The following is a 16,805-nucleotide window of genomic DNA, read 5'->3' on the forward strand; positions in this document are numbered from 1 at the left end:
AGCTGATTTTTACTCGACTTTGCCTAGAGACCAGGAAGACCCTTATGACTACTGGCTGAGACTGAACAGGGCAGCTGACCTCGCCATTGACTGTCTGAGAGAGCAGGGCAAGACGCTGGACAACCCGGAAACAGAGGTGACTCGTATGTTTGTTAGGAACTGTCCCTGCAAAGACCTGGCACTCACTTTTAGATCCAAAGCAATCGACAAATGGTCAGCGTGTGAAGTACTGGAGGTGCTGAACGAGTACCATGCTGAGATGAGCTGCAAAGCAACCCCCCCAGTACACACTGACATCGCAGTACACGTAGCTCAGGTGAGCCATAGTCCAGCCCTTGACCGCAGTGGTCACATGCCACCTCAGACCCAGAGCCCTCAGTGTGTCCCCCTAGCGGAGGTGATGGCTCTGTTGGAAAAGGTTCTGCTGTGTGGAACCTCTAACCAGTCACAAGTGAGGAAGAGAGCTCCACCCAGGTGTCTTGCGAACAGAGTTGATGGGTTTACTAACATGCCATGCATTATTTGCCAAGATGACGGTCACAGTGCTTTCTCTCATTGCCGGGAGAAGAGGCTTTGCTTCAAGTGCTATGCTCCAGGCCATTCACGTCATGACTGTCCAGCGAGGAGGACTACTCCACAGCCTCAGGAAAACTGACCGATCTGCACACAGGGGAGGACAGTGCAGATCAGCTAATTGAACCTCCCACCAGTTATGAGAAGCCCGACATGCTTGATATTGAATCCCTCTATGAGTCGCACTGCAGTTACAGTGGCAGTACAGTAATCTCATCCAAGAAACTGATATTTCAGGGATCCCAGAGAATAACAGAGACTGATAGCCTGTTCTACACGCCTGTACTTGTAAAGAATGGCCCCACTTTCAAAGCACTGTTAGACAGCGGGTCGATGGCCTGTACAATAAGTGAGTCTGCTGTTGAGTCCCTGCTGCAGCAATGCCCTGACATGACGAAGGACAAAGCTGATGATTATGTCATTGTAGGCTGCGGCGGACACCGTGTTTCCCCCAAAGACATGTATAACCTTGATGTTACCGTTTACGGATGCAGGATGATCGTTCCGGTAATGGGTGTGCCTGGCCAGACAGAAGCAATGATCCTTGGCAGCAATGCTATCAAGCATATCCTAACTCAACTGAAGAGCACTGACGGCTACTGGAGGCTTGTTTCCTCGCCCGACAATGGTCAGACTGATGACCAGTGCCAATTCTTGTCACTACTGTCCAACACAGAGAGATGGAGAGGTGAATGCATTCCAGATAAGGTGGGAACCGTGAAAGTCAAGAGTTGTGTAACACTGAAACCACAGAGTGAGCACCTTGTTTGGGGCAAGTTACCTGAGTCAGCGGTGATGTCTGTAGGCAGTACAGTGGTAGTTGAGCCGACCCAGTCTAAAGCCAGACCCAAACAAATCCTTGTTGGAAGGGTTATCACTCCACTTTGGGGAGATCGATGGGTGCCCGTTAAAGTCATTAACCCTACAGACAGAACTGTGGTGTTGAGAAGAAACGCCAAAATCGCAGATGTGTCCCCCTGTATCGCAGTGGAAGATCTACCCAAAGCAGAGGAGGTCAAATGCAACATGCAGTGTGTGCAGAGCGAAGATGTGCATCCAAGGTCAGAAGAAGACATGGTGCGTGCACTGGAGACTCTGGGTCTACAAGACATTGATCTGAAGTCATGCAAAGTGTCACTGCAGTGGAAGGACAAGCTTGTTCATATTATTGAAGAATATGAATCAATTTTCTCCAGACACAAGATGGACTGCGGAGAGGCCAAAGAGTTTGTGCATCGTATCCACCTTGTTGATGACAAGCCGTTCCGTCTACCATACAGGCGCATACCACCAAGCCAATATGACAAACTGAGAACGACTCTGAATGAGATGGAGGAAAAAGGCATTATTCAAAAGTCCAACAGTGAATATGCATCTGCACTCGTTCTCGTATGGAAGCGGAATGGAGACCTCAGAGTATGCACTGACTTCAGATGGCTCAACGCAAGAACTGTGAAGGATGCCTACCCACTGCCACATCAAGCAGATGCTCTAGCCGCACTCGGTGGAAATGCTCTATTCTCCACAATGGACCTGACATCAGGCTTCTATAATGTCCCTTTGCACCCTGATGACAAGAAGTATACAGCATTCTCATCACCCTTTGGACTTCATGAATATAACCGTCTCCCTCAGGGCCTTTGCAACAGTCCAGCTACCTTCATGAGGATGATGATGTCAATATTCGGTGACGAGAATTTCACGAGCCTGTTGTGTTACCTCGACGATCTGATGGTATTTGCACCTACGGAGGAAGTCGCACTCAAACGCCTGCAGATGGTGTTTGCCCGCCTCAAGGAGCACAACCTTAAGCTCTCACCCAAGAAGTGTTTCTTCCTCAGGAGGACTGTGAAATTTCTCGGGCACGTCATCAGTAAGGATGGAGTTCAGACAGACCCTGAGAAGGTCAGAGCCATAAATGACCTACAGGTCTCAGACGTCATGGAAACCGATGGTAAAACGCCTTGTCCTAGTAAAATCAGATCGTTTTTAGGCATGGTGATGTACTACCAAAGTTTCATTGAGGCATGTTCTGCGAAGGCTAAACCGCTGTTCAGTCTCACAGCTGAACCTAGTGCTCAGTGCAAGCGCAAAAAAGGTCGCAAACCTGTGAAGAAAGGAGGTCCTGTGAAGCTGACTCCTGCTGATTGGTCCGACGCATGCCAGACTGCGTTCGAGACACTGAAACACGACCTCATGACAAGTGTCACTCTAGCCCACCCAGATTTCAATGCCCCGTTCATTCTGGCTGTCGACGCATCTTTTGATGGGATTGGAGCTGTCCTGTCGCAACTTCCGCCTGGTGGAAAGGTAGCCAGACCTGTCGCCTTTGCGAGTAGAACACTCTCTCGTTCTCAGTTAAACTACCCTGCGCACAGACTTGAATTTCTTGCCTTGAAATGGGCAGTATGCGACAAATTTAGCCACTGGTTGAAAGGCAGACACTTCACCACATGGACTGACAATAACCCCTTGACATATATTCTGACCAAACCCAGACTTGACGCGTGTGAACAGCGGTGGGTAGCGAAGCTTGCTGCTTATGACTTCGACTTGAAGTACATACCTGGCCCAAAGAACGTTGTAGCTGACGCATTGAGCCGTGAGCCATTTGTCCAGTCGTGTGTGGGTCATCGCCTTGTCACCGAACCTTATGCCTTACTGTTGGAGCAAGTCAGTGGTGTGAATGACAGAACGGTACAAGAGGTGTTCAGAGTATCCAACAACTGTCAAGCTGTTGTGGACGAAGGTGGTGAAACATCAGATAGGCCAGTGCAAGAGGCAATTTCACCAAACACAAGAGGCTCAGTTGCATCAGAGGAAGTCGCTGCCATCTTCAGTGCTCAGTCTACTGGAGGTGTGAGTCACATGATTGGGGCAGACGCTGCCTTTAGTCTTCTACAGAAGGAAGACCAGTCCACTGCACTCCCACAGAGTCAGCTTGTTGGTCAACAAGAACAAGACAAGACAGTAGGCAGGGCCATGTACTTTGTACAGAGACACAAGAGACCAACCAAGCGTGAGCGAGCTGTTGAGTCACATAGTGTAATCAAACTTCTAAAGCATTGGAGTAGACTGACCATACAGAATGGCATGCTGTACAAGATAAGGAAGGATCCCCAGATGAACAAAAAGATCCTCCAGTTCATAGTACCAGACTCTTTAAAGCAGAAAGTCCTCCAAGGTCTCCATGACTCAGCAGGTCACCAAGGCCAGCATCGTACCTTGTCGCTGGTGAGGCAACGATTCTTCTGGAGTGGCATGGAACGTGATGTTGTAAACTATGTTCAGTCTTGTCAGCGCTGCATAGTAGGGAAGACACCCGAGCCACACAGTCGTGCGCCTCTCAAGAATATTGTCACCTCTGAGCCTATGGAGTTGGTCTGCATAGACTTTTGGACTGCTGAGCATGGGAACAAGTCTGTGGATGTTCTAGTTGTGACCGATCACTTCTCCAAGATGGCACACGCCTTCCCATGCAAGAATCAAACTGCCAAGCAAGTCGGTCGTCGTCTCTGGAATGACTTCTTTCTCATTTATGGCTTTCCTCGGCGCATCCATTCAGACCAGGGAGCCAATTTTGAGGGCAAGTTGATTAAGGAGCTTCTAGAGATGGCTGGGGTACAGAAGTCCCATACAACTCCGTATCACCCCATGGGAAATGGTGTCACAGACCGTTTTAATAGGACCCTGGGAGATATGATTAGGTCTCTTCCCCTTCAGTCCAAAGCAAAGTGGCCACAAATGCTGCAGCAACTTACATTCTGCTACAACTGCGCAGAGCATGAGACAACAGGTTTTGCACCCTTCTACTTAATGTTTGGAAGAATCCCTCGTCTCCCTGTCCGCGTCATGTTTCAGCATGCTCTCACCAATGACACTGTTGTCAGTCACTCAGACTTTGTGTCCCAACTGAAGAAAGATCTACATGAAGCTGCTCAGATTGTGCAGAAGAACAGTGTCAGGGAACAGACTCGCCACGCCAAGTTGTACAACCGCAAGGTCAAGGGCTCACCCCTCGTCGTTGGAGACGGAGTGCTGATTGCCAACAGAGGTGTGCCAGGAAAACGCAAGGTTGCAGACAAATGGGAGTCGACCCCTTATGAAGTCATCTCAGTCAGACCTGAACTGAATGTCTACAGAGTCAAGGATTGCCTGACAGGTATAGAGATAGTCGTTCACCGGAATCTACTACTCTCTATTAGCTTCCTGCCCTGTGAAAGAGATCTGGACAATGTCTCTGAGCACTCTGAATGTGATGCTGTTGCGCATGGAAGTGATGTATGTCCTGACGTTCCTGATCTGGTGGAAGACAGTGATGTACGTACAGTCAACTGGCTGATGCGGACAAGTGAAGAGGAAGTCCATTCAGAAGACGAAGTCCATTCTCAAGAAGAGGATGACTCGTTTGAACGGAGGTCTGATTCTGCTCAGTCCGACTCTCTCTCAGTCACCGCGTCCAGTCAGGACAGTCAGCGAATCCCTGAAGATGTTGACCATGCTGCTGTCTATGGTGCGGAAGGTTCACCACAGTGCTCTGAAGATATAGTCATTGACACAGGAGTTGCCCCTCCTGTAACTGTCCATCCAGATATGACCCCTTTGGACACTGACTCTACTGACAAGTCCCCTCCTGACAATATCCCCACAGATGTTGCTCCCACTGACAAAGACTCTCAACAAGGCATTGACTCCCCGGACAATGACATTCTGAACAGTGACGTTCCAGGCTCTGTAGCTCAAGCGATTTGCACACAGCCTGGCCGTTATGGTCTCAGAGATCGTAGTTCCATGAACCCTCCACAACGCCTTATTTGTCAGATGAATAAGCAAGTCGTAGATGAGGATTCTGTGTCCACAGTATCAGTTAGTAACTTGTTTAAGTTCTTTAGAGATGCAATTTCAGTTTGAGTTATGAAAGTATTTGACCAAAGAAGACTCTAAGTAGTACTTGAAGCTATAGGAACGACATATTGCATTTCAGAGGTGTAATAGGCATCTCTGAGTCTGTGTTTAGTTAGGAGATTGATCACCTTCTTTCTTTTCACACTCCTTTTTGAGAGAGTTTTAGAATTGACATGCACACCAGTTTTGTTCCTAGTAATGTACTTGTTTTTTTGTATTTGTCTCAAGTATTGCACTCCTAAATTTAGCAGAATTTCATGGGGGTGTATGTAACGGGTATAAAAAATACTTTATTTATTTGAGTGAAATTCCTGCTAAAATATGTACATTGTTTTGTAATGCAATGAGGTCCAATTGCGCCATCTGCTGGTACCTGAAAATCTGTAAATATGACCGGAAACCGGAAGCTATTAGCAGACTTCCTGCACTCTGCTAATGGTAAGACATGTTCCGATATTGCTCCGCAAAGTATTGTAAATTACACTAAAGCTAACGTAATATTCATTGTAAGATACACAGTTATTTAACAGTAGTTGAAATGCTATGTTGTGGAATCTTTGTTTTGAATTGGTTGTTGCTCACGTTAGATGTACTACTATTTTGCACTGAAGTCGATATTATTTTCCCCTATAGACATCGAAACCAGCAGAGGTGCTAACCACATATTGTGTGTATGTGCATTCTGATCACTCATTGCAGGTAATAATTGTTGCACTATTTGCGTGTTACGTGTCCGTATGTTCATGTTTAAGTTTGAATTGTCCGACATTTTGGCATGGACACAACGTGGTCTGTCATTTTCGCTAGTCGCCACCAGAGGGTGCTGAAAGTCCATTTAATGATTTTGTCATGTCGTGTCTTGTATTGTATTTTGTACTTTTCTATTTTCTATTTCATAAATATATAAAAAAGGATGATGTTGGTTAAAAAACAAGTTAAAAATATATTGTATTGAATTGATTGTAATACCAGTGAAGATAAAAGCAAGTTAAAACCACTATACGATCACACAGAAAAAGTATACTGTTAAAAACCATTGTATTAAGTTACACCTGTAATTGTATTTCATGTATTTGTAAAAATATGAAAATGTTATGTATTTGAGCAGACTTCCTGCACTCTGCTAATGACATCGAAACCAGCAGAGGTGCTAACCACATATTGTGTGTATGTGCATTCTGATCACTCATTGCAGCTACCAGTAAAGAACCACATCATCCAAACCAGCCTGTGTGTGGATTCTTGACGGGACGGGTACACAGCAGTTACATATACATATATTGTTTTCAACGTCAACCTATCAGCCCCCCAATCATTACCCCTCTAAGCCCTCATTATATTTAACACCTTTTTACTTTTTCCCCTATTTTAAATTTTCCTGAAGGAACACTCCTGAAGGAATAAATAAAGTACTATCTAATCTAATCCAATCAAATCTATTTTGCTGATGTGGGTTGACTAGTTCATATTTTTATCAAACCACTTAAATATTTAAATACTTGTACCTCTTCTATATTTTCACCGTAGGGTTTTTATTTGGAGCTTGTTTTGTACTTTTCTCTTTGTAAAATGTATGACTTTTGTCTTTCCAACAGAGAATCTTAAACCCCAAGCCGTTCCCCAGTCTTGAACATTATTTACCACTTTGTTAGTTTTTTGATTATTTCTTTTAACTCTGAATAATATACTAGTCTTTCATTAATCATTTTTTTTTCATTACTTTCCCCAAATTTGAGGTCAATGCTATCGGCCTATAATTTCCTGCCTCTTCCGGGTCTTACCCTGACTTGCATATTGGAATTATTACCGCTAATTTTCCCCTCTGCCGGTCATTCTCCTTCTTCATATATCCTGTCATATCATTTCAAGACCACTTCTTTGACGATGCTACCTAAGTTTTTGATCATTTGATAACCCACTAGGTCTTTCCCCGGTGACGTATTTTTAACCTTTTTCAAAATTCGAACCATTTCATTCAAAGAAAATGTCATATCCATAGTGTTGGTAAAGCTATTATCGTTGTCTTCCATCATTTCCCCAATATTTAAACTCATCGTTTCTTCTCTCTTTTGTTTTTCTACATTTCTCAAATTATCATTATTGTGCACTTTAACAAATGTTTTTGCTAAAGGTTCTGCTGTTTCTTTACCCGTGACTACATCTTCTTTAATAAATGTGGCACATCATCCTCTTTACCCATCATTCCTATCTTTACGAATCGTTATATATCCTTTTATTATAAAGTTTAATTTTGGCTTCAGCCATGTTTCTTGAATACAAATTATATGTGGATTAGTTTTCATATTTTTAATATATCCTTTTAATTCATGTTCAGTTGCTATCAAACTTCTGGCATTCCACCGGACAATTAACAGGGTGTTGGAATGTGGTAACATGACTCCGTCACGTCTACTCTCTGTAGTACAGCTTGCACCCGGTCCCAAGATAGTTCGTTCAACAACTTTGCTGCTGCTTTGACAATTATTTTGATCTTCTCAGTCTTATTTCTAGCCTGTTCTGTACAGTTTATTACGTAAGCCAGGAATACAACTAGTTTGTCCGTGGAAATTCCTGTGTTTGTTGCCTCTTGTTTTTTTTTTTTTTTCTTGAACTATTCACACTTCTTTTCTTTTCTACACTTTCTTGATTTCTCACTTTAAATGCCTCTGCGTATGTAATATTTCTTTCAACTTTGATTTGTTGTACTTCTGTTGCCTGTTTCATGATGTATGGCTTTTGATTATTTCTTTTTTCAATCTACAATTCCAATAAATAATACGTATTTCCAGATTACTGATAACTTTTTCAAAATAAAATGTAATTCCTGAATAAGATAATTGTATCGAATCCAATGGATTGTCTGGTCCTAAAACCTCTTTGTAATGTTTGTTTGATTCCTCAAAAATACGACACAGTCTAATTTGAAAAACATATGTGCCTCGTCGGCTGTAGTGAAAAAAAAAAAAACAACCCATGCCTCCTCGGTCTAATCTCTCCCAGCCCCTTTTCTGCCGTGTCAAAGATGGATCAGAGACCACCTTTGCCCCTAACCCCCACTTCTTCTCCACTACCAAGAGAACAGTAATTAATCCGAGCTGAGTTTTTTAAAATATTCCAACATGACTTTTTACTTTCATTCTGTATCAAAGCTGAGTTGTGCTCTCTGGTTTATTTTGCAAATGAACATGATCATGTACAAGACTCGCCTACCCACAATGCACTGCAGCCCAACGCTCCTGGTCGGATGTTTGTATCGGGGTTCATGGAGAGATGCGGTAAAGAGTGGTAGCCAAGACACACGGTCACACACGGTCACACTCGGCAATTATTTTGACCTGGGGAACAGATTTAGAGGAAAAATGGGGCCGGGAGATCAGATTTTCAGGTACAAAAAACTTCACAATGACACAAAATAAACACAACAGTTAAACCTCACACTATAAAACAAGACATTTACTTGAACGTTCAAAAGACAGAATAGAACAAGCCAAGACATGCAATGCCATCTACAAAATGTTATGTAAATGTTAGTCATTACGCATGTGGCTATGGTTTTGATGTATATGTTACAGACATGTTTACGTCAAGTAACATCACATGGTTCCATTTGCACCTTTCAACAAATCTGAAAAGGAATATTAAGAAGTAAAACTTATATTTAATCCTACCTCTTCTCTGAGCACACGGTGACTGTACATACGGGTCGAAAAAGGTTTGTGGAGTTTCAAGGCAAATACAACTTCTTAAAGTACAAACGTATTTACAATCAATATTAAATGTTCCTTTCCCCCCAAAAAACAAGACACACAAAACGAAAAAGAAAGAAAAATAATAAATCAATCAATAAAATGCATCAGTCAAATAGTACAGGCAACTTCGTTAACATGGAGTCACAGACAATTTCATTCAAAAAGTCCCAATTGCTAACATAAAGATACAACAACAAATAAAAGCAAAGAAGGCCTAGTGGTTAATTACAACAACAGACAAAGTATTAAACATGTCGGTCCAATAACTGCACAGGGGTGGGCAGAGCCAAAACATGTGTAGCAAGTAAGCTGGAGACTGTTGACACTGAAATAAGGCTATATGTGGCACAGATACAAGATTTATAAACTCTACTTAAAGCCCCACTTAAGAACTTTCAGTTTTGGTTTATATTGGCCGCACCAGTGAACCAAAGCGATGGCGTTTTCCCAAAAGGAAAACCACATTTACCATGAGGACTAGCGCATATAGCGTCAAACTGACACGATAATGCCACAATGATTCTGTATTACTGAACTTTCCACAGTAGGAACCTACATCCATTTTTATCGCTTATTCCCTTTTGGGGACGTGGGGGGCGCTGGCGCCTATCTCAGCTACAATCGGGCGGAAGGAGGTGTACACCCTGGACAAGTCGCCACCTCATTGCAGGGTCAACAGAGATAGACAGACAACATTCACACCAACCTACATATTTTACTCAAACCTTATATTTGCAGTTTGAAGTCACTGCATTGTTTTTTCCGTGTACAGTTCTTTTGAGTTTGTTGCGTGGTTGGTCAGCGTGGAACTGCGATGTATCGCGCTGGTGGGTATTTATTGCTACCACACAAATTTCCACTAGCTGAAATTAGCATTATTATTCTGATTTGAGCATTGAAAGTCACTTACTGGTTTAGCAGGAACAGATCCAAGGCAGCATTGGTCTAAAATCTCTCGTCTTTGACCTCACACAAGCTAGTGAAAGTCGTGCCATTGTTGATCCTTGATTGTCCCTCCCTTTTTCTTTTTTTTTTGTCTCCTCAGAAAAAAATTTGGTAACTGTTTGTTTTATAACTTGTGCCAGGATAGCACAAAGGCATTCTTCTTCTTTTAGTTTTCTGACAGCACGTAGACGTTCGCATCAACTTTCGTCTTTTTAACAAATGGGTAAAGGGGGATGATGTATGCCGTATAACTAGTTGGCACATTTAATATTTAATAATAATGAATATTGTACAATTCTACAATTTAGTTATTTAAAGGGGGAAACCCGATACAAAAGATACATACCAGTTGTTTACTGGCTAAAAATAAAATTATCCTGAAAAAAAATCACATTCATTTTAGATTTAATTATACTGTACAATATCCTTAAAACATGTCATTGTGAAATAATTGATAATATTGTACATTGTACATTTTACTCCTCGTTTCATATTCAAAGTGAAAACATTTAAATGATCAGTTTGCCATTTAAAGTGAGATCCGTACAATTAGTTCAGGGCTTCTCAAACTTTTTTTTTCTGTCATCCCCACTTTAGACCAAGGAGTTAGTTTTCAAGGCCCACCTACCCCCATCGCCCCAACAAAACGCTAATGCCAAGCTCAACATTTTCAAATTTATTGAACATCATGTGTGGTCTCGAGGTGTCTCTTTAATTTGTTGGGTCTCATGCTGTCTGCTGCTAGCGGTTTTAGACACAGAATACACAGGGGTCTCTCCTCTGCCCCCACCACCGCTGCCGTGAATCCAAGAGCAAGACCCCCATCGCCATATTTTCTTTTAGGTTGACTTTTTGGTTGTTGTTCTATTCTGTCTTTTGAACGTACAAGTAAATGTCTTGTTTTTAGTGTGATGTTTAACTGTTGTGTTTATCTTGTGTCATTGTGAAGTTTTTTGTACCTGAAAATCAGATATCCCGGCCCCCCAGACACGTTTTTTCCTCTAAATCTGTTCCCCAGGTCAAAATAATTGCCGAGTGTGACCGTGTGTGACCGTGTGTCTTGGCTACCACTCTTTACCGCATCTCTCCATGAACCCCGATACAAACATCCGACCAGGAGCGTTGGGCTGCAGTGCATTGTGGGTAGGCGAGTCTTGTACATGATCATGTTTATTTGCAAAATAAACCAGAGAGCACTACTCAGCTTTGATACAAAATGAAAGTAAAAAGTCATGTTGGAATATTTTTAAAAACTCAGCTCGGATTAATTACTGTTCTCTTGGTAGTGGAGAAGAAGTGGGGGTTAGGGACAAAGGTGGTCTTTGATCCATCTTTGACACGGCAGAAAAGGGGCTGGGAGAGGTTAGACCGAGGAGGCATGGGTTTTTTTTTTTTTTACTACAGCCGACGAGGCACATATGTTTTTCAAATTAGACTGTGTCGTATTTTGGGGGAATCAAACAAACATTACAAAGAGGTTTTAGGACCAGACAATCCATTGGATTCGATACAATTATCTTATTCAGGAATTACATTTTTTTTTTTAAAAGTTATCAGTAATCTGGAAATACGTGTTATTTATTGGAATTGTAGATTGAAAAAAGAAATAATCAAAAGCCATACATCATGAAACAGGCAACAGAAGTACAACAAATCAAAGTTGAAATAAATATTACATACGCAGAGGCACTTAAAGTGAGAAATCAAGAAAGTGTAGAAAAGAACAGAAGTGTGAATAGTTCAAGAAATAAAAAAAAACAAGAGGCAACAAATACAGGAATTTCCACGGACAAACTAATAGATTGAGATATGATATATACGGATGCATCAAAAACTATAAAAAAAATAAAGGTAAGAGCTGCAGCAGTTATCACACAAGGAAACATAGTATTAAATAAAATAATCTGTGATAAACTATCTGTTTTTACGGGGGAATTGGTAGCAATTTATATGGCAGTTAACTGGATAGAGGAAAACAAAGCAAGGAAAGTAGTTGTGTGCTCGGACTCCAGCAGTGCATTGATGAGCATAAAAAAACATAGCATCAGAAACAAGACAAGATTTAGTTTATGAAATAGTTCAGGCAATCTATAGAATAAATAAAGCGGGAGGTGTGGTAACATGTCTTTGGGTTCCTTGGAAGATATAGTAGGATGGAATTCACAACACATAGGATATAAAGCATTATACACGTATTTAAAAAACAATGGGTTAAATAAAAGAATATAGAGTAGGGATCCATCTTGGTCCACACTCCATTTCAGTAGGTGACGCTAATGCACACCTGAAGGTTGCTTGCCGGAAACAACCGCCCACCTCCGGAATCAGTCCCCGTCCATTCCGCTTAGGCGCGAAATTCATTTGAGCGGAAGACAGAGGAGTGACAGGAGTTCTTTAAAACCGCGGAGAATCTTAAAAAGCTTATAGAAAGCAAGAAAAACTTACGGCGGGGGCATGTCGGACATTCGCCGTTGTTTTCAATGATATTGTTCCGGACCAAGGTTTCGATGTCTGGGTTCTTTGGCGCAATCAAGCCTTCTCCTCTGCCTGGAATGGCCGACTCTCTTCGACGCCCGTTGACGGACCCGCCAGCGTTAACGGGGACCAGCGAGCCGGAGATAAAAATGGAAAATCTGTAAGTAAATATATGTATATATGTATTGTATACCGCATGTTTTTTTCTTGTAAAATGAGAATCATTTGACTCACCAGACTGCGATTGTGTTAAAACGATCGCGTTAGGATCTTAAGGCAATTCCTCTATGAAACAAAATAATGAATACACATAATATTAAATAATTCGAAGGTTTAAACACACCTCAATAATCTTCTTCCAACTTTGTAAGATCGTTTAAACAAAGTTCTTCGTCTTTCACTTCGTCGTCATCGACTGGTAAAAAAAAAAAAAAAGTATTACAACGTCGTACACGTGCAATGCTTTTAACGTTTAAATGCTTAAAAGGAGTTAAACCATTGTCTAATAACGTGGTAAAGCAGAGGTAATGGTGTGTGTGTGTGTGTGTGTGTGTGTGTATGTGTGTGTGTGTGCGTGCGTGTGTGCGTGTCCACATCTTCCCACGTAACATTCCCAGCCATCAATACATCGAAGCAGGGTCAAACAAATGGTTAACCTTAACCTAATTAGTTCCTCCCAATCGTTTAAATATGTTTTCGTGAGGTCTAGAAGTTGTTTCAAACGATCGTAAACATTTAAACTGTCAAATGGCTGGTCAGACGCTGATCAGATGACATTCTCAAGCTTCGGTGTGCGACGATCGTAAACATTTAAACTGTCAAATGGCTGGTCGGATGCTGATCAGATGACATTCTCAAGCTTCCTTAAAACCTGACCTCAACCTGAACCGTCCTTTGTTCCCTCTTAAACAATCCCTCTCCAGGTCTTAAACCCACCCTCTTCCTGGTTAAATCACTCCCTCTTCAGGTCTTAAACCCACCCCCTTCAGGTTTTAAACCCACCCTCTTCCTGGTTAAAACTCCACCCTTTTCCTGGTTAAATCACTCCCTCTTCAGGTCTTAAACCCACCCTCTTCCTGGTTAAAACTCCACCCTCTTCCTGGTTAAACCACTCCCATTTCAGGTCTTAACTCCACCCTCTTCCTGGTTAAAACTCCACCCTCTTCCTGGTTAAACCACTCCCGCTTCAGGTCTTAACTCCACCCTCTTCCTGGTTAAAACTCCGCCCTCTTCCTGGTTAAACTACTCCCAGCTCAGGTCTTAACTCCACCCTCTTCCGGGGTAAGCCAAACCCAATTGACCTTGACCTTTGACCCTTGAACTTGATCTTTGAATTGAAGCCCTCATAAAATGTTGATTTATGACCCCTCATAAATCATTGATTTATGACTCCCCATGAATCATTTTTTGACAGAAGGTGTCCCCTTAAATTGTCTCTGATGTTTGCTTGTCCCCTGGAAAACACCATGTTATGCAGTCCTCGTTAGTATAGTGGACAGTATCTCCGCCTGTCACGCGGGAGACCAGGGTTCAATTCCCTGACGGGGAGATGGTTCAGGTACCTCTAATTTTCTTCAATTACCATCTTGTTGAAATTTGAGAAGTGACCAAAGTATCATTCTCCGAATGTTGTGATGTGTGAACTCGGCGTTGCTGCACAGCCCTATAGAAATCAAACACAGTATTTTACTAATGTTTGTTCCACCCTTCTAAATTAGGACGCAAAAGCAAGTCTTCAAAAAGGGAAAATCGTTTGTCAGAGTCAATGCGTCAAATAAAAGGTTAGGTATGCAGCAGCTGACGACCTCGACATAGCATTAGAAAAATCAACCTTGGTAGGATTAGAAAAGTCCTTAGGTGAAGCCCTATATTGTCCTATTTACTACAACACATCTAACCACCGATGAGCAAACACTGACAACAGTTTAATTACACATATACACATACACCAATGGTTAGCCTAAAGTCAGATGGTACGGAAAACAGCTTGAATACAACCAGAGACAGTCAATGTTGGTCACCTTCAAATATCATATTGAGAAAGTTAAAGCCAAGGTTGGTTTTGGAAACAGCATCCTAAAAAACTGTACAATACCAGCCGGGGAACATATTCTGCCACTATCCGAGCAACTGAACTCGCCTTATGAATCAAAACAGCCAAACGTGCCTCATGTCATGTTGCAATCACGTTGAGTCATCTTGCCGAAATCAATCCTGGCCTAAAGACTGCCTGCGAGGCTCTAACTGGGTGTTTGAAATCAATTAGAACCAACAATCTCTATCTGCTGTTAGGCATTGATCCTCCGTATTATCTGACGTCAGAGGAAAAGTTCAAACAAGAAACTGACCCTCGTCTCGCTCTGTTTGACCGAGAACCTGCAACGAAGAGATTAAAATCAAGGCAAATTTCCTCCGTCCTGGAATAGCCTTGACTGACAGCCATCACCGCAACAGGTTGGCCCTCTGCTAAAGCCGCAGGGAAAATGCCTCACACAACTAAACAAATCTCTTTTGCCCGGCTCCAAAGAAGTGTGGCGTTTTGGTTCTGCCTAAATCGCCCAAGATCTGAGAAACGGAACGTTGCAAGGTATCCATGAACAAATGAGGCTATGAGGATGTTCTACAGCATGTTAGTGTGGAGGAGTGCAGATGATGTGTCATTTGTTAGTCTGCTCTCTCCTGCCTGTGCAATTCAACCAACAAGATCTGGATGCCGTCAGTGACTTGGCTCGGGTGTGGGGTGAACTGGAAAGGTGTCGTGCCGTGGAACTCGAAGAGAACAAGAAAGAGGAAAGCTGGGAATCTCAGGCACCTTTTTTTGGCCGAATTGGAGCAATGTCCACATTGCCTTTATGGAAAATGTCAACGATAATGCTTTGTATATCATGAGCATAAAACATGGAAGTCACATAAGTTTTATAGAAATTGCCTGCTATGAGAACGGAATGGATAGCTTTCCCTGACCGGGAACCGAACGCGGGCCGCGACGGTGAAAGCGCCGAATCCTAGCCACTATACCACCAGGGAACTGATCATTTTTTTCAGACACTTGTCTCATGCATGGTTTCTTGACAAATGTGTGAAGCACCCATTGCATTCATGTACCATGTCAGAAATGTGAATTGTATTTTTTGAACCGGGGTAACTTCTGTGTCTCAGTGAAGTGATAACCACTACACTATGGAAACTGCTGCATGAATTTGGACTTGAATGTGTAAAAATTGTACAATAGTAAAAATAACGAACAGACTTTCTTTCCTCATGTCTTCTTACTGTAGTCCGTGTTGAGGATAAGGTTGTTGTTTCTACACAATGTCACCAGACAGGCTAACTCCCTCCTGTAAGTCGCTCTGTGCCGGCCAGTGATACATCCTATCACTGCGGTGTCATCAGAATACAGAAACAGATAAAAGTGGACTGAATGTCTTAAGTAGGGGCGGTGATCTTCAAACGACATGTTGATAAACACACAACCGCGTCCACCTTTTAGCTTTTCCAGAGGCTGCTGGCGGGCCTTAAAACTGTGCTGGTTGTGTTTTTTTCTCATTGCATACCTGGCATGGAGAACTCCAAAGCTAACGTTTGGGCCCTATTTTTGAAAGCTTTCCAAATGAGGCCAAGAGTCTTATTGCCTCAGTCAGGGAAGATACAAATGCGTTACCAGCAAAAGATGGCAGTGGTGGGATTTGAACCCACGCCTCCGGAGAGACTGGAGCCTTAATCCAGCGCCTTAGACCGCTCGGCCACACTACCATTATTCCCAGCATTCCAAAGATCAAATTGTCGGCATTATGAGATAGCAGAAATATGACATGGCAACACTTTGGTTGCGGTGTGGCAGGCAAAAGCCAAGGATGTTTGCTTGTCCCCTGGAAAACACCTCGTTATACAGTCCTCGTTAGTATAGTGGACAGTATCTCCGCCTGTCACGCGGAAGACCAGGGTTCGATTCCCTGACGAGGAGATGGTTCAGGTACCTCTAATTTTCTTCAATTACCATCTTGTTGAAATTTGAGAAGTGACCAAAGTATCATTCTCCGAATGTTGTGATGTGTGGACTCGGCGTTGCTGCACAGCCCTATAGAAATCAAACACAGCATTTTACTAATGTTTGTTCCACCCTTCTAAATTAGGACGCAAAAGCAAGTCTTCAAAAAG

General features: G+C 42.6%; 3 non-coding genes across 3 annotated transcripts; 2 read left to right on the forward strand and 1 right to left on the reverse strand.

Annotated features, from left to right (window-relative positions):
- Positions 1–14,124: 14,124 nt before the first annotated feature.
- Positions 14,125–14,196, forward strand: trnad-guc (transfer RNA aspartic acid (anticodon GUC)). Its single transcript has one exon. It is a non-coding gene; the product is annotated as a tRNA-Asp (tRNA).
- A 2,122-nt stretch (positions 14,197–16,318) lies between these two features.
- trnal-aag (transfer RNA leucine (anticodon AAG)) lies at positions 16,319–16,400 on the reverse strand. The gene has a single exon. It is a non-coding gene; the product is annotated as a tRNA-Leu (tRNA).
- Positions 16,401–16,539: 139 nt separating this feature from the next.
- On the forward strand, positions 16,540–16,611 carry trnad-guc (transfer RNA aspartic acid (anticodon GUC)). The gene has a single exon. It is a non-coding gene; the product is annotated as a tRNA-Asp (tRNA).
- The last annotated feature ends 194 nt before the right edge of the window (positions 16,612–16,805 follow it).

The sequence above is a fragment of the Nerophis ophidion genome, unplaced genomic scaffold (assembly GCF_033978795.1).
Source record: "Nerophis ophidion isolate RoL-2023_Sa unplaced genomic scaffold, RoL_Noph_v1.0 HiC_scaffold_130, whole genome shotgun sequence".
Taxonomy (NCBI): Eukaryota; Metazoa; Chordata; class Actinopteri; order Syngnathiformes; family Syngnathidae; genus Nerophis; species Nerophis ophidion.